At 43.4% G+C, this 18,856-nt stretch overlaps 1 long non-coding RNA gene across 17 annotated transcripts; it reads left to right on the top strand.

Annotated features, from left to right (window-relative positions):
* The first annotated feature begins 1,813 nt into the window (after nt 1-1,813).
* On the top strand, nt 1,814-18,398 carry LOC119268355. 17 transcript variants are annotated; one of them, XR_005133105.1, is made up of 16 exons: nt 1,814-2,390; nt 2,501-2,590; nt 2,697-2,785; nt 2,955-3,054; nt 4,407-4,450; nt 4,517-4,585; nt 4,691-4,792; nt 4,926-5,057; nt 5,149-5,314; nt 6,169-6,273; nt 6,595-6,708; nt 7,323-7,426; nt 8,948-16,111; nt 17,004-17,083; nt 17,415-17,463; nt 17,960-18,398. It is a non-coding gene; the product is annotated as an uncharacterized LOC119268355 (long non-coding RNA). The 17 variants fall into 17 exon arrangements; XR_005133104.1 differs by having other exon boundaries at nt 17,908-18,398; XR_005133098.1 differs by lacking the exon at nt 17,415-17,463 and adding an exon at nt 5,862-5,944 and having other exon boundaries at nt 17,908-18,398.
* The last annotated feature ends 458 nt before the right edge of the window (nt 18,399-18,856 follow it).

Raw genomic sequence — 18,856 nt, 5'->3', positions numbered from 1 at the left:
AAGGGGGGGGGGGAGGGAGGGGCAGCCGCACCCTTGGGTCTTGGCGCCTCCCTTTCCCCTGCTACACCTCTCCCTCTTGCAGTATAACGGCGAAGCCCTGCTGCGGTGACGCCCTGCATCCACCACCACGCCGTCGTGCTGCTGGATCTTCATCAACTTCTCCTTCCCCCTTGCTGGATCAAGAAGGAGGAGACGTCACACTGACCGTACGTGTGTTGAACACGGAGGTGCCGTCCGTTCGGCGCTAGGATCTCCGGTGATTTGGATCACGTCGAGTACGTCTTCCTCATCCCCGTTCTTTGAACGCTTCCGCGCGTGATTTACAAAGGTATGTAGATGCAATCCAATCACTCGTTGCTAGATGAACTCATAGATGGATCTTGGTGAAACCGTAGGAAATTTTTGTTTTCTGCAACGTTCCCCAACACCCATTGTCGGCGAAAGATTCCATGCTCCTACCCACCGCCGAGCTCGCCATGGGTTCATGTCCATGTTATTCCTACCCAGAGTTGGCCTTCGAGCGATGTTCATGGATGCTTGCCTATCTGCTCTCTTCTGTGTGCACACGAGGAGGTGCAAACCTTAGTGCGCATATTTTCTAATGTCTGCTTTCTGCGTTTTCCTTTTGGTTCTTGGCGGAGTGCGCGGCTGTGTTCTCATTAAGGTGATCGTCGTTGCCATCATGCTCTTCTTCGTGGTCTGTCGCCCCAACTTTCCATTGGAGATGTCGCTGGAACTAGGCAGGGCATCCTCATCGTCGTTGTTGCGTGCGTTGGTGATACACTCATACGACTAGTGTATGTCTATTGAGGCCGTGTTCCCGGGGAACAGATTCATGGAGATAAGATGTTTGTAGCCCTTGACGCTCCTATAGTATGAAATGAACCAAAAGCCTCCTTGAATATATGGGACCAAGGGATCAAAATCTATAGGCTGGATCAAGGGGTTGCGAAAAATGTGCTAAAATAGCATGATTCTCACATGTAAGCGGTTGAAGGAGACAAATAAGAAATGACAGGTGAGAAGCTGGGTGAGAGATACATACATTCATGGGCGGAGGTTGAAGGGAATACGGTTGGATGGTGGACTTGGTTGGTATGTCGTCTGCCCTTGCTTTTACTATCATGGTCGTTGTCGTCTGAAGCGGCTTTGCATCGTAGTTGATGGGAAACTACTCAATGTCTTCCAAGGGTCCGACGTACTCATACATTGGGTTGGGCCTAGCCTAAGGGGTTGTGTCCTCCTATCTAGCCAAGTAAACAAAATCTCCATCCCTGTGAGGCGGTGTTGATGAGGCGTTGAACTTTCTGGTGGAGGTGCTCAACGTCCTACATCTCCGTAATGGATGGTTTCATGCCCTATGAACGTCGGCGTTGAGGCCGGGCAGACGAGTACGACGGGAGTCCTTTGGCTATGCTATGTATTGGGACATCCGGATAGTAGAATCAGATCCATTTTCCATTTCTTGACTAAATTGGGTAATCCTAGGCTAAAGTATTTGGCATGTGGCTTCAATTGAATGTTGGCTCGCCGCACTCGTAGAGCTTGCCCCATTTTCCAGGGGCGTCACCTGAAAGTATTTCTTCCACAACCTGAAGTGTGGATTGGTCTGTAGGAAGCTTTTCACACATTTTACATTCTTAAGAAGTTGCTCCCCATTTCTACCAATTCTCTCAACATACACAATGTCCACGTCATCATAATGCCCAGCGTTCAGTTGCAAATCCCAACCAATCGACACCGGACCCTCTCGGCCTCTCTCCTAGCGCTCTTCCCCTCATCATGAAAAATAAAAGAGAGCGACGGATCCACTGCCTGCCTACGACTACAGAGTACAGACTACGGCGGATCGACTCCTCTCCCCTCAGAAAATTACTAATTCCCATGCCTCAGCTACAGACAGCGCCGGATCCTCTCCTCTCCGCTCGAGAAAATAACTAATTGCCCCTGCCTCACAGTGATCTCCAGCCAATCTTCATGTGAAGGTCGCTCCTCACGTACGTCTGCTAGCCAGCGATCCCCATCAAATCTCGGCTTGAATCCCGCTCATCCCGCATGGCCACCGGTCTTCATCGCCATCGACACCACCCTGGGAGCTAGGGCGCATGCCCGACCTTGGTTCCATTGCCACGCACCCCGGCCCGGGTCGTCGAGGAGCAAGCCGATTCAACCCATGCGCATGTTTGTCGATCTCCTTAGGCATGCCCTTTGGATGCTGAGACTTGGGACGCGGGTTGTTCGTTGTTTAGTGGCCGGCCGCCCAGATCCTTAGATCATCGAGCAGGGAACTATCGATGGAGCCTCTGTCCGCTATTGTTCTGCTCCACGACCGTTGCCGGTGGCGAGGAGTCCGGCTTGATCAGCGACGTCCCCCATGACAACACCTTCAGGTTTGGTGCATATCTTATTACATTATAGGATCACGGCCTCTACTTTCTGCGTGTGATGTGATGAATCCATTGTATCCCAGACACCTTCCCATCTTTTATAAGCACTGCAGGTTAAATTTTTGCCTCGACTCTAATGGAAAGCTTCTACTGGGTGAGGATGGTGACCTACGATCTAAGCTGGCCACACTTTGGAATTGGAGGTCATGTACTCCTGTCTTCTGCACTATTTTTTTCTTTTGCTGACACAAACAATACACATCCCATGCCGACCACACTTCTAAACTTAGAGGTCATGTACTTCCTTAGGTACTGGACGAATTGGATGCCCGCCCAGTGATCTTGGTTGTTCTTCCCTTGCAAAATACACAAACGCCTCAGATTTACACCTCCTATAGGTATACATTGTTGCCCTCTATATTGCAAATTCTGAATTTTTGTGTGCTTGATTAATATCTAAATTTAATTTCTAATTCTGAACTTTTGTATGGTTGATTAATTTATAAATTTAATTTTGCTGGATTGAGTACATAGCCTCGCATGACATATTGGTGGTTGAATCACAAGGTTGAACTTCCTTAGGCGCTCGACGACTGGACACCATGGCAGCCATCTTGGTTGTTCAACCCATGATGTATACCCAGGCGCTTCAGATTTACCACTCCTGGTACATATTGTTTCCATGCATTGCTAATTTTGAATCTTTGTGTGTTTATTAATATTTCAATTTAATTTTTCTTGATAGCCTTGCATTTTATTTTTTGCCCATTCTAAATTTTTGTTTGCTTGATCCAGATCTGGATTTAATTTTGCTGGATTTAACACATATGCAGGCACACACATCCCTGAACTTTAATTCTTTTTATGGTACGAGAACACATACAACCTGCCCGTCAAAAAGAGAACACATACGTCCTGCATTGCGTCTTACATAGGTTTCATCAGATGGTACGAGAACTGTAGGATGGTGGAGCGGAATCACTCTTTTGGTGTAGGATGGTGGAGCGGAATCAAGAGATAAGAGATAAGAATAGAAGCTCCTCAGCCCGTTCCTCAGCGATTTGGGATTCCTGGCCGTTGGATCTGGTTGCTTGATGGATCTTGGGCCGTCGGATCGACCCCTGGAACGACCTCGTCCGTCGGATAAAAAAAAGTTACTGCTGGAATGAATAGTTACTCCCATTTCGTGCCACCGCTCGTAAATAGTCTGTCCAGCCGGGGGCATTTTCGTCATTTCACTTGCGCGGGTATAAAAGGACCGGCTCCTGTGGTTAACCCTAGCCTCCTCCTCTCCCCTCCCGAGCGCCTCCTCTCCCTATCTCTCTCTCTCGTTCCCCTCCCCTCCCACGCGCCTCCTCTCCCGCTCGCCCTCGCGCCGCCGCCTCCGCTCGCGCTCGGAAGGGTGACGATGATTTAGATCGGAAGGGTAGCTTATCTTCCTCAAGATTTGTCTGTAGGTGTTCGACAAAACTCCTATAGACTGCCGGGAAGATTATATATGTAATATGTGTGCTCTTTTATTTACTCAGTAATTTCCAACTTATGTATTTCTTATTAATTCCCTTCCAAAAGAGTTCAGATTATGTAGTGTATAGGCTTACGTTCCATCAGCAGTTCTGTACACACTTGAAAGATTTGCTGGGACGAAGAGTATAAGCAATTCCATTGAATATTTGGTTAGGTTTTCACTTTTTAGTTAAATGACAGGAGCAGGAATTTAGTGTAGTATTTTCTCTGTCCTACTCTTACATTGTATATCAGCAGCTCTTTTTTTTCAACTTATATTTCTGAAGCAAAGGTTCTTTTTATATTAGACCAGTGCTTCAAGGAAGCATGAATGTCCCCCCAGCCTATGTATAATATCCATGAAAGCATGGATTATGTGGAATTTGATAATGTTAAAGGAAAGGCAATTTAATACCCCGTTCAAGAAAATTTATAATACACCTATGTAATAAGTCTCTTTGTTTTCCTTTTTCATTGCTTTCGGTTTGTTTACTGTCAACTCTCTCTCTACAGCCACACATCTATCACCAGCTGGTCCATATAGAGGAGGAGATAAGGTACATATCAAGACACCTTTCTCCGTGACTTCCGTTGTTGATGGTCATGATTCTGTTTAGTTACAGGGCGTGGGGTGCTCTTCTTGGAAGACGGTTAGCGGAGCGTGGAATTATAGTCGCTTGCATTGATTATAGGTGCTTACCCTTTGATGGCATTTCTATCTAATTTCATGACTTCTAGGCGAGTAAGTATAGATTGACATATGTCTGGTTGATGAAATATGTAAATATATCTTGCAGAAATTTGCCCCAAGGAACAATAAGTGACATGGTCAGTGATGCTTTTGAGGCATTTTCATTTATTTGTGATACTATTGCTAGCTATGGAGGAGATCCTAATCAGTAAGTGATCATTCGTTATATATTTATATCACAGTACACTACTTTGGATGGACTACTTGAATATATCACAGTACACTACTATGGACGGACTATTTGAAACATCACATAGTCAGCTGTTCTTTTTATCTTGAAGGAACTATGCGCCGCACTTGAATATTTGATCCTTTTGGGCGGTGATTCTATCCAAAGTCGTCGTTGTGACGTCGGTGAGCAACCTCGGGCACCACACTGAGTGCTACCGCCTCCCCACCACTCATGACGCCAGGTGAGCTCACTCATGCAGCCTCCAGCCTCTTCGTTCATGTTGCGTTTCTCATGATGATCCTATGCCTTACATCTGCCACTTTTTCGTGGAGGCTGTTCTACTTCTTCGAATTCAGGTGGCACAAGGAGGACCCAGTGGTGATCTGGCTGATGGGAAGGCCCGGCTACTGCAGCGAGCTAGCCCTCTTCTACGAGAACGGCGCCTTCCACATAGCAGACAACATGTCGCTACTCTAGAATGAGTTTGGTTGGGATCAGGTATATTATATATACCGACAGTTTGCGTACTAATCAATCAATCTGTATAATATTTTTCTTAGAGATTGTTTAGACCCTGTATAATCTTCTCTCTGTTTGGAATTGGATATTGGCTACTGCAGGAGTCGAATCTTATCTATGTTGATCAGCAAACTGAGACTGGGTTCAGCTACATGTCTGATTCTGATTATTCACTATATGTAGTTTTGCAATTGATGCGATTAGGATATTACTGGGGGATTTTATCTAGGTTCCAGGGTGTTGAAAATTAAAAAGAATGTAACTAAAATTTTACTAAATTTAAAGCTGCATGTAAGATTTATGGTTTAAAAAGAACATACTTCCAAGTTCCAGATCAGTTTGCGGTGTGTGTGTGCGCGCGCTTAAAAGGTATAATTTAGTTTAATGGATGCTATGCATCATGAGAGTACTTGATCTTTGTATATGTATTATAGTTTGCCATCTGGTGTCAATCTAATTTCTTAACACGAAAATGAGCAATTGTGATGCACCTCTTCTTTCCTAATAATAGTTTGCTTCTGACTAGCGACTGGTGGCGCTGGGTGCGCTTGCTTACTTTGTCGCGCAACTTCTTTGATCACCGCGTAGAACCTGACCTGGGTGTTGCAGGTTGCTCTCCCGATCTCTCTCTCATTAGCTACCGTGGTGTGCTATATAGACTGATATCTGAGTTTCATGCACCTTTTGGAAAAATGACTTGCCTTAATTGTTATGTACTATCCATTCAACTTGCTAAATGTCAAAGTAATACTACATTCTTCGACATATACCAATGGATAGAATGTGCACATCCGACCATCGATAAGAATTTTTTTTGTATTACTTTCTTGTAGCTCTGTCCGTGGTGGTCTCATGGATGTAGTGGTGACACCTCTCCTAGTATACATGTCCAAAATCATTATTTTGTGGGAATTCTCGCAGACTTTGCCTTTGTTCCGGTAATTCTTTAACAAGTATTCTTCTTCTTTTCTCAACCTCTTGCATGCAATTTCAGGCCACTCCATCTATCCATGAAATATACATGTTTGTAGCATATTTTGTGATATCTTATACTACCATCTTATCTTATATTCACATTACCTCTGTAAAAAAATATATACAATAGACTGCCTGCTACTTGATGCAATTTTAATATCTTCCTAAGAATACATACACAACTCATGTTTTGTACGAGTTATGAGAGAATACACAACTCTCAGGTTTATGTGATTGTGAGCTAGATGTTCATGCGTGTGGTTGTTTTGGCCGGTGATGTGCAGGGAGGCGTGCAACGACGGCATGAAGAACAACATCGAGACCATACGTTCGGTTTCTCTGTGCCCGCTCTGCTGCCATCCACACCCGCACTATCCCAGCTCGTGTGCCGGCTCGAGGTTGGATATCTTCTCCTCTCCCCTCCTCCTTCACACACCTTATCTTGGGGCTGCCATCGTGGTGCTTTGTATCCGCACATAATCTGTAGGTGTTCTCATCGGATAAACGTACCAGATTTTCAATCCACGACATGATATGTGATGGAATTTTCAGCTAGAGATGGTTGTTACCTATTGGTCAGAGAAGCTATTGATAACACACCATGCATTGCAAACACAAACAAAAACGTGATTATGCATAATTCATGTACTACTGATGCTATTTTACATGGAAATCATGGGAAAAAGCCCCTATCATCGATCTGATTGTTATACTACTGATTGGTTTGGTTTGCAATGTTGTAGTGATAGTAGAGAGATTTCCTTATATTATTTTACTTTTGATAGACACCAAGTTCAGAAATTATTGCTCTATAATGATAATATTCTTAGATTATTTTTGTGTATTTTTTAATTTGATGCCACTTCTATAATTAAAACAATGATGTCTCCAATGCGTATGCTACTTCTTTGCTTCAAACTATAGCATGCATTTTTAGTTTCACCGATTTTGCATTACGAAAGTCACCCACTCACCGATTCTGCTCGATCTCTTCCTCCTTGGCGCTCGGCAGGAGAAGCTCAGGCCGCCACCACACAAAGGGAGAGGAACCCAAGAAGAATCTATCCCGCCTTACTGTCCATGACCCGACGACAGAGACAGCTACTTCGAGCCTAGGTGAGTAGCCGCCAACCCTGCATTTCGAGCCTAGGTAACCAAGTTTGTGTCTACTTCTCTGATTAGTTGCTTATGCTTCATGGTCTTTGTGGGAAACACAACATGATGCCTTGCTGGTTCCTGAGCAAGGCCTTTTGGGACCGATCTCTTTAGCGTTAAAGAAAGCAAGATTGATGCTCTGTTTTCTCTATTTTTGTTGGGTTGGAGCAGAGTGCGTGGGTTACCGATCCCATATGCCAGTGTATAGCAAGAACAAAAAAACTTTAGTTGATTTGACTTTTAACCTAAATTTATTTAGGAAACTTATACTAACCTTTATCTTAGTTAGTTGCACCAGCTTGCATGTATTTAAGTAACTAGAGAAGTTTGGTCCTTTCTTAGCCATATAATCATAGGACAAATATGTCGTGGTTGCAATTGTTATCCAGGTGATGTTTTTAGGAGCTAGATTAAATTCAGTACAGTGATTTGGCCATCGACTGTGTGGAAATATCTACAGCTTTCTGTTTGAGATGGGGATATTTGTTAGATTAGCAGATGCACATTTAAGTATGATGTTATGTTGTGTTGTTAGCATGTAGAAATATTAGTATAAGCTCCGCAGAGAAGAAAAACCACAAATTTGTATGAGCTGGTTACATCATTTATTTGTGTTGTTTATGGTTGTAGTGGTTGACGGCGACTAGGTTCTCAATACAGGTTCCGATCATTATTAAAGGTTACTATGTCAAAATTAGGATGTGCAAGTTGATGACGGTGACTATGGTTGTAGTGGCAAGGTATTTAGTCTTCTAAAATGATATGCATCATTGTTAAATGTCGAAATTAGGCAGTTCAACAAGAAACTTGATGGCAACATGCCTCCTAGGAATAATATGGACATTCTTTATATAGAGGGAAAGCAAAGACATAATTGTTTCTTCTGGTTTATTGTTACTTCTTATATGTTGAGGCGCGACTAAATCATTTATGAAATGCCATAATAAACCTTTTATTCTTACTTATATAGAGGGAAAGCAAAGACATAATTGTTTCTTCTGGTTTATTGTTACTTCTTATATGTTGAGGCGCGACTAAATCATTTATGAAATGCCATAATAAACCTTTTATTTCTTACTGTAGAAAGATAAAAAATGTTCACCTTTATGCACAAAATAGTTTGTCTTAAGGATTGACAATTAGGATGGGCAAGCATACTCAGCCATGGCACCTTGCTGAATGAAAATATTATTTTAGACTCCTGGTAATATATTCTTCCTTGCATCTGTTGCAATTTTTCCCACTTATGCCTTGCATTTATGGATTCCCCCCCCTATGGTGTAGGTTGTAGTTGCTGCTGTATGATGCTTGTGTGGCTTAGGGATCGATGCTACTCCCTTTAAGATTGTTGCTTCTTGATTTTTCTTACCAGGGGTTGTCATCTAAAGTTGATTTTTATAGGAATCAGAATATGTTCTTTTTTCTTCACCAGGAACTGGTTCCTAATTTGGCTGATGATCCTTTTCTTCCTATGGTATGCAGGCTCGTCGGTGGGGCAGTGCAAGGCGTAACTCCGACGTGGTTCCTCGCCGGTTGGACGGTGTTCAGGCGCAACCCGGTGCCCACTGAGTACTGCCTCGGCTACAACCTCCCTTGGTGAGCTCCATCTTCCTCCTGCTCATATGCTTCGGCTACTGCATTGGACATGGCCGTGGCTATATTGATGTGGTGCTCGTCTGGTTGATGCTCTATTCCCTGCTCATGCATCGGTTCCTACTTGAGCTCTTTAGTTGTAGATGCATGCTATTCTAGGGTTTGCAGGCTGAGTTCATGTTTGGTTTCTATAATAGGAGTTCCTGCGATGATCTGGTTTACATGTGGATGCTCTGTTTGTATAGTTATGCTCCTGGATTTGCTAAATTGACCAGTAGTGTTCGTGCTAGGGCGATGATGATCAACCTGTCAGACCCAGGTGGTCTGAAGCATGGAATTCAGTAAAACAGAGACTGAACTAGTGGAGTTTAGCTTGAATTTCAGAGGAATGATTAGCGAGTCTAGCTCGTTACAGAGGTTCTAGCCGACCAGGAACACTGGCGGCGGCAAGGGGGAAACCCTAACAAAAAAGATACCTAACCTCGATCCCAACTCCTGGCTTTATAGCCTTACAAAGGGAAGGAAAAAGAAGAGCAAAAGCAAAACAGAAAGGAGAGAAACGTTGCGGTCTTTGCCGGAAAGGGAACAGCGACCTCCAGGGCAGTCCCCGCCACACGATGAAGATCGGACGCTCGTCGGGTCATCATAACTGGTGAAGCGGTACGACGACGTCTCGGCCGTGCGATCGAAGATGTGTGGCTCCTGACGTTTCCCGCCTGTTCGGACGGGTTTGAATTAACTGAATCCTATTTGCAGCGATCGGATCTTCAGACAGAGGCACTCGGGTCCTGACAACTCCCCCCCTTCCAGATCAGACCTGTCCTCAGGGCTGGAAATTAGGAAACACTTTTTGTATGAATGTGGCGTCCTCCCAAGTGGCCTCCTCCAGAGGTAGATTACTCCATTTGATGAGCCATCGAACCACGGGGATACTGATGTTGCCTTGCACACGCGGTACCAGTTTGCGTTCGAGCAGTTGTTCTGGTTCTAGTAAGATTGTTCCATCCGGGTTGAGCAAGGGGAGCTTGGGGTTTGGAATCGCCATTGGGCCAATATGCTTCTTGAGCTGGCTCACATGAAAAGTATCATCCAGTTTGCAATCGTCGGGAAGAAGGAGCTTGTAAGCCATTGTACCAACTTTCAGGATAACTCTGAATGGGCCATAAAATTTGGAATGCAACTTGAGACATCTATGGATATTGAGAGTGGTATGCCTGTAAGGTTGTAGTTTTAGGTATACCATGTCACCAACTTCCAATGTTCTCTCAGATCTCTTCTTGTCGGCGTAATGTTTCATTCTGGCTTGAGCCCTCAAGAGGTGTTCTTTAATATGTGCTGCGGTTTGTTCAGCAGTGAGTACATCAGGGAACTGTTCCAGTTCTTCCACAGGATAAAGAGCAGATTCAGCAACATATGAGGAGGTCTGCCATACAAGGCTTGGAATGGGGTGATCTTGAGAGCTGTGTGATAGCTAGTGTTGTACCACCACTCTGCTAGGGATAACCAGTTGAGCCACTTTTGTGGTTGGATGAAAGCCATGCATCTGAGATAATTTTCCAAGCATTGGTTAACTCTCTCTGTCTGACCATCAGACTGAGGGTGGTACGAAGTGCTCATGTGTAATTTTATTCCCAACTTCTTGAACAAGTCCTGCCAGAGCTTGCTAGTGAAGATTTTGTCTCTGTCAGTGACAATCACAGCTGGTAACCCATGGAGTTTGAAGATGTTATCAGTGAAAGCCTTAGCTACAATATTAGCTGTAATGGGGTGTTTCATTGGGATAAAGTGGTTGTATTTAGTGAACCTGTCCACCACAACCAAAATCATGTTCTTGTTGTGAGAAGTAGGAAGACCTTCCATAAAATCCATGCTTATGTGGCACCAGGCAAAGTCTGGGACTGGCAGAGGTTGGAGCAGCCCAGGGTACTTGCAGTGTTCAGCTTTGTTTATTTGACAGGTTGGGCATTGTTTAATATAGTCAACAACAAATTGCTTCATGCCAGGCCAATGGAAGAGAAGCTTAACTCTTTGGTATGTAGCTCTTTGACCAGAATGGCCACCAAGTTCAGAGCTATGTAAAGCAGCTAGCAATTTAGTTCTGATGGTATTATCAGCTCCAATGACAATTCTATTTTTGTATCTGAGCACACCCTGTTGCACAGTGTAGTTGGGCACAGAATCAGGGTTTATAGTTAGTTGAGCTAGGAGATCCTTGCATATTTGGTCATTCTTGTAGCTGTCAACAACTTCAGTTACCCAGGCAGGTTTGACAGTAGAAGCAATTAGAGCATGAATTTTGTGGTGCACCCTGGAAAGGGCATCAACCACTTTATTTTTCTTGCCCTGCTTGTACTCCACAGTGTAATTGTAGCCAAGGAGTTTGACCAGAAGCTTGTGCTGAATCCTCGGTAAGTTTTTGTTCTTGTATATATTTTAAACTCTGTTGATCAGTTCTATTATGAGAGAGGATGCAGCAAAATAATGTTTCCAGTGCTTGAGAGCTTCAATAATTGCTAAAGCTTTCTTGTCATAAGTGGAATATGCAGCTGCTCTAGGGCCAATTGCTTTACTGAAAAAGGAAATAGGTCTCCCCTCTTGCATTAGAACTGCACCCAGTCCATAGGCACAAGCATCTGTTTCCAAGATGAAAGGCTTGGAGAAGTCTGGTAGGGCCAACACTGGGGCTTGTGTCATTTTGTTCTTCAGGGTATTGAAAGCTTGAACTTGCTCTTGCCCCCAAGTGAAACTGTCCTTTTTCAGGGAGTTAAACAGTGGCCTGCAAATGAGTCCATACTTTTCCACAAATCTTCTATAGTAACTTGTCAACCCTAAAAAGCTCCTGAGCTGTGTGACATTTTCAGGTTCTGGCCATTGTTGTACAACCTGAATTTTGACTGGGTCAGTTGCAACTCCATCAGCCCTAATAACATGTCCCAAGTACTCCACCTGAGGCTGAGCAAAGACACATTTGCTTGCTTTAATATACAGCTGGTGTTCCTTGAGAGTTTCAAATACCTGTTGCAAGTGGATTATGTGCTCCTTCATATTTTTATTGAACACCAAAATATCATCAAAGAATACTAGTACAAATTTTCTGAGATACTTGGCTAAGATAGTATTCATGAGCATTTGGAAAGTTGCAGGAGCATTGGTTAAACCAAAGGGCATAACCAAGTATTCATAGTGCCCACAGTGAGTGCTAAAAGCAGTTTTCTCAATATCCTCTTCCTTCATTCTGATCTGATGGTATCCACTTCTGAGATCAAGCTTAGTGAAAACAGTGGCTCCATGCAATTCATCCAACAAATCCTCAATAACAGGGATGGGGTATTTGTTTTTGATAGTCTGAGTATTGACCTTTCTGAAGTCATTGCAAAGTCTCCAGGATAGATCTTTCTTTTTCACCAAAATTGCAGGAGAGGAGTAAGGACTTGAACTATCTTTGATTACCTTATTTTTAATCATTTCCTGAATGATATTTCCCATAGCTTCCTTTTGGTGATAAGGTAATCTGTATGGCCTTTGGTTTATAACTTTTGCACCAGATTCAAAAGGAATTGCATGATCAACATTTCTCTTAGGAGGTAAATCAGTAGGAGTTCCAAAAATATCCTTGTACTGACCTAGAAGTTCTTGGACAGGTAGGGGAACAACAGTGTCCTCATGTTCTGTCAGAGCAATTTTGTTTAGTAGCAACACAGCCCCACAGATAGTGTCATCAGATAAGTGCTCCATGCTGTCCATTTCTTGAACTGGCTCACTGGGTAAGCTTTCATCCTTGAAGATTTTCTTTTCTCCTGATTTCAGTGTGACTTGCACTTCCATTTCCTCAAAATCTAGCTGGACAGGACTAACAGTTTTCATCCAATCAGCTCCCAATATCACATCATAACCTTGCAACTGTAGGACTCGGAAATCATGGGAAAATTTAGTTCCTTGCACCACAAAAGGGCACTGGGTGGCAATGAATTCAGTCCATAGAGTTGCTCCATTGGCAACTAACACTTTCTTTTTCTTAGTTGGAGTAAGAGCACACAGAGCCAGCTTTGCAAGTGCAGGAGTTACAAATGTTGCGGTGCTGCCACTGTCAATGAGGTCAGTTGCAGGTCTGTCTCCCAACATGACTGTAACAGTGAAACTCAGCTTGGAGGAAGTGACTCCCATGAGGGCATGCATGGAGATTTGCAAGGGAGTGTCATCCAAGTCAGTGGGAGGTGGAGCTTCAGTATCATCAGCAGTGTAGTAGACCAGTTCTGCATCCTCAGGGCAGGTCTCTTGCAAGGCTTGTATCTGCATTTGATTTGCCAATTTGCAAACTTTCTTGTGGCCAGGAAACCATGGTTCTTTGCACTGGTAGCAGATTCCTTTCATTCTGGCCCGTTGGATGACAGTAGGTGTGTTGTTAGGAGGTGGCTTTCCTAGGTCCAACTGAAGTTGCCTTCTAACTGGCTGATTAATATAAGCCACTGGTGTTTTCTTGCTGGGCTGAGCTTGTTCCATTCTTCTGGCCAACCAGATAGCTTTTTGTAGGTCTGCTGGTTCATGACATTGAACATAATGTTGGATAGTGTCACTCAGACCAGCAATGAAACTAGCTTTCTAATAATCAACAGGCAGTGCAGGGTTGTCCCTCCTGAGTAAGTTCATGGACTGTTCAAACTTGAGCACATAGTCATTAACAGACCCAGTTTGGTTGAGAGCATGAAAAGTTCTGACATTGTCACATACTGAAGTTTCGGAAAACCTGTCTCCAATCAGTCTACAGAACCTGTACCAGGGTAGGGTATTGGCAATAATTCCAGTTCCTCTCCACCACTCTATTGCTGGCCCCTTTAAGTGACAGCAATTTCAGTTTTCTGCTCCAGTGGTGTCCTAGCAGCTTCAAAGTACATTTCAATGGTTTGGATCCAAGAGTCAGTTCCACTGCCATCAAACTCCGGTATGTTATACTTAGCAGGTTTCACCAAAGTCAGAGGTCTTCTGTTGTCTTGGACTTGATCTCTCTGTGCATTGCCCCCTTTGCCAGCTATTTGCTGAACCTGCTCCTCAGCTTGCTCTTGTTCTAACTGAGTGATTTGTTGCATGTTTCCTATTTTAGGAATTGCAGTAGTTGCTCTGGCATTAGGTGGGAGAAGTTTGTTGTCCGCAAAGTGGGGGTGCCTGTACGAAATTTTGGTGCTGCCATCCAAGTTAAGTTCTTTTCCAGTGTGCTTATCCACCAAAGTTACAGAGCCTGCAGTAGGAGGGGTTTGGAGGCCATCGACTGGCCGAAGCACTGGGCCTTGTGGTGTATGATTTTGTCCACTGCCTTGAGGGATATCTTGGGAATGGGTGGGGTTTCATGTGGTTTTGGAAATCTAGAGATAAATTTGTTAAGTGTGCCCTGTAATTCCCCCAAAGACTTCTGCATTGACTGGAAGTTGTCTTGCACATGGTCCCTGAAGTCCTTGAAGTCCTGTCTGTCCTGCTCTCGATTTCTCATAGCACTTGCTGCAACCCGACCTTGACCGTAGATCCTGCCGCCGCCTGCACCGCCGCCGTCAGCTACACTGCCGCCAAGATTGTCCGGTGGGAAGTGAAGGATTTTATGGCTCCTCCAACTCCACCGCCGCCAAGCATAGAATTCAGTAAAACAGAGACTGAACTAGTGGAGTTTAGCTTGAATTTCAGAGGAATGATTAGCGAGTGTAGCTCGTTACAAAGGTTCTAGCCGACCAGGAACACTGGCGGCGGCAAGGGGGAAACCCTAACAAAAAAGATACCTAACCTCGATCCCAACTCCTGGCTTTATAGCCTTACAAAGGGAAGGAAAAAGAAGAGCAAAAGCAAAACAAAAAGGAGAGAAACGTTGCGGTCTTTGCCGGAAAGGGAACATCGACCTCCAGGGCAGTCCCCGCCACACGATGAAGATCGGACGCTCGTCGGGTCATCATAACTGGCGAAGCGGTACGACGACGTCTCGGCCGTGCGATCGAAGATGTGTGGCTCCTGACGTTTCCCGCCTGTTCGGACGGGTTTGAATTAACTGAATCCTATTTGCAGCGATCGGATCTTCAGACAGAGGCACTCGGGTCCTGACAACCTTGACTGAAATAAGTGTGCCTTTGAGCAATCGAGGCACCCGTGGGTATCAAGCTGGATCCTCCCTCTTGTCTCTAGAGTCCTTTTTGATCCTGTGATACTTGTTGTTCTGTCCTAGGATGGTCATTCTTGTTGAGTGATAACCAGGGCAGCTCCATTGTATAAACAGATTGATCTATGATAAAAGATGACGGGGGTAGGTTATATGATCGAGGAAAGCCGAATTTGAGCCCACAATGCAATGAACCCTGAACTATTTTTATTTGTACTTAAAGGTGTTACTTATTTATGCTCTGATGGCTTTCGTGCTGGGGCGATGATGATTAGCCGTGTCTGAAATAAGTGTGCCTTCGAGCAATCGAGGCACATGTGGGTATCAAGTTGAATCCTCCCTCTTGTCTCTAGAATCCTTTTTGATCCTGTGATACTTGTTGCTCTGTCCTTGGATGGTCATTCTTGTTGAGTGATAACCAGGGAAGCTCCACTGTATAAAAAGATTGATCTGGTGATAAGAGACGGGTGTAGGTTATATGATCGAGGAAAGTCAGATCTGAGCCCACTATGCAATGAACCCTGGATCCTTTTTATTTGTATTTAAAGGTGTTGCTTATTTATGCTCTGGTGTTTATAGTCGTCTTATGTAAAGATTTCTTCTCTCTCATACCTTTATTGCATATGAGTTGTTCTTGATCTTTTATTGTTTGTTGTTGGTCCTTGATTTAATCTGGTTAAGAGTAAGCTGCACTTTGTTATACTAGAAAGACATGCTCCCAGCAAGTTATAGGGGCCTCTCTTGCTGCCTTAAGTTTGTATGGTAAAGTATGCATCATGTGTGCCTCTGTTTTGTTTCCCTCTTGTATTCCTATGTCTTGCCTCACATATCATGGCACTTGATATATGCATGGTTGTTGGCGATCGGACGCCACCACCGCCGCCGATGCCATCGTGGCTCTTGCCGCCGTCAAACATTAAGTAAGTCGTGACCTTCTCTTTTTTTTGCTTAGTGATATGCGCATGGTTGCAACTACTCTACTGACTACAAAAGAAACATGAGCATGGCAGAGGTTGATTAAAAAAGTTTTCTTCATTCTTTCATGTTGGAGTCAGTAGCAGTACCTTGCCAGTTAAATTACCTTCTTTCCTATTAGAAAGCAGTGTATGCTCTCTAGCTACTTAGTTTTCTTTCTTGGCTGTAGTTTATTTCATATTTGTAGTTTAAAATGATATGTCAAACATGCTCTAATTTTTTCATGCCATTAGAGATTTCGGCTCATATTACTTCCTCTATGTTTATGGTTGGGTAGTGGTGCTTTACTGATTAGGTATTCTCAATCATGTATCATATCTACGTTCAAAAATATGTTGGAGTCAGTAGCTGCGACCGTGGTTCGGCCTGCAATTCGTGTTGGCTATGCTGATGGCCCTACCGCTGTGATTGACGCCGATGTCCTTCTGTAGTGACAGATGTTGCACGCCAGATAGGTCTCGACGGCGTGCAGTATTTAGTATTAGCTTTATTGTGTGAGTTGTTTGTGTTTTTCTGGTTTTCCATTGGTCCTAAACTATACATCGAAATCAGTGTAGATGCATTAAGAGAGATGAGCTACTATGTAGGCATTATTTGTTTTTGTTATGTACCTGGTTACCTAATAATCGTTCTTAATATTGAAAAAGGACAGAAATAGGCTGAGTATTTGATCTGACTTGGTAGTGTTTGCCGTTTAACACATCTATGTCATTAGACCAGTTCTTTTTTCTTCTCACAGTTTGTCATTTAGAATGATTTTTTAGAGGAACCAGTTCCTGGTTCCTGATTCACTTTGTCCTCTTTGTTGATGATCCTTTTCTTGCTATGGTTATGTAGGCTTGAGTCTCAGTTTGATCTTACGGTTCTACGGCTCAAAGGTTGATGACTGCCATGAGGCACTACCCAGTTAAATCTTCGTAAGTTGTTGAGCATGAACTTTTCTTCTTAATTATTTTCATCTTCTTAGCCTTGCCACATCATCTCTTAAAAATAGTTTGAATCCATCAACTGTGTGCTCTGCCTATGCAATTCATTGAACCGTAAGATTAAAACCTTCATAAGGTGTAGCCCTGTCTCCAACTACCTTTTGAATATTAACATTTTTGTTGGAAAAAGAAAAAAGATTGAATCATAGTTTGCACTAAATGAAAATGAGTTTTTTTTACATTTTGTTCACTCACTAGGAGGGTCACTATTTATATGCTTGCTTCAACTTTTTCCGGATCACCATGTAAATCATTTGTACAGGAGCTCTGGAACAAGAAAAACAATAATCACAAGGATGGAGGCTTAACATGTATTTTGTTTGCCATCTGGTGTTTATCTAATTTTTTGATGGTGTGACCAAAACCAGATTACCTTTTCTAATGTTAGTATTGGAGTGCTATCTGCAATGGCATCTACTATATATACTGAAAGTAGTTTTATTTATCTTTAGAACTTGATATATTTTCTAAAACCACATATTATGCTTCTATTTGTATCTATGACTTTTGAAGCAAGTCAACACCCACACAGGCAAACAAACCAAACTGACGGTAGAGTCACTGCATATAAGGAAATTTACTTTGCTTCCAGTAGTGGGTTTAGGCTTGATAGAAGCTTCGTTGTTTATATTTTCAGAAAACTGGATCTATCATGATTAAGATATGGTCAACATGTATATATTTGGTTCTACTGTGCCCTCCAGTGTTGCTTACCAATGTGATTGCTTAATGATTACTATGACATATCTTGCTAGGTCCAAGCTGACAACAATCCTCTTGGTCTTAATTATTTTTTCGAGGCGGCAGGGATCAAAGAATAACAGATCTGGGTCTTCGCCTTCCAAGATTAGAAGGGGGAAACCATCGCTCACTGTCCATATGCTTTAAAAGCAAATCTCAAGTGCATTGCCTATACAAAAATAATTTTGTGGTCATCTATATCACAAACTATTCACATCAAGTTCATATGGAATGGCACTCACGGAGGCAATTGAGCCAAGCTATCTATTGTATGCCTAACTATGGCTTCGTAGTTTTATTGCCTCCATTGCCATTGTTGGCCTTTTCTTTCTTATGTTTCTGCTCATATTACTGAACTTAATGTTAACTAATTAGTTTTTCTATTCGTATGACCGTAGTGGATGCTGCCTTGCTTCTGGCACGGGTTAACTTTGATAGTCTCATGCCCATGTTTAACTTGATGATCGATGTTACTCTTGTGGTACATATTGAATGTTTCTTCTTACTCTTGAACCGGCCAGATAATCGGTTGTTCTGTTACATGTGCTAAAACTTGCCTTCATACTGATACATCATGCCATTTGATCTTCCATCGGTTGATCATATCGTTGGGACCGGCATCCTCGCGCCTTGCCAAGGCGCGTTGCCGATATAGTGTGATAGTAGAAGAGCAGGCCACGGAGAAAACTCGTATAGTGGCAACGACATTCCCCGCAACACAAACGGTTATATATAGTCCCACCGGGTCGGGGTGGCCTCTTCGGTTGGTGCTAGCGAGCCGACCTCCCGATGCGTCGGAAAGAGGGTGCGGTTGGCGAGCCACCTGAGTCGTCCGTTGGTCACGTCACACAACATCCACCGTTCTTTGTTAGGATTTGTGGTTCTGTTGATACGGCGATGACATAGACACGTACACCTTGTGATCAAAATGTTCGTACCTAATGCCAAAACGGCTCACAAATG

The sequence above is a fragment of the Triticum dicoccoides genome, chromosome 3A, assembly GCF_002162155.2.
Source record: "Triticum dicoccoides isolate Atlit2015 ecotype Zavitan chromosome 3A, WEW_v2.0, whole genome shotgun sequence".
NCBI lineage: Eukaryota > Viridiplantae > Streptophyta > Magnoliopsida > Poales > Poaceae > Triticum > Triticum dicoccoides.
The sequence above is the reverse complement of the archived record's forward strand: the minus strand, read 5'-3'. Positions and strand labels throughout refer to the sequence as shown.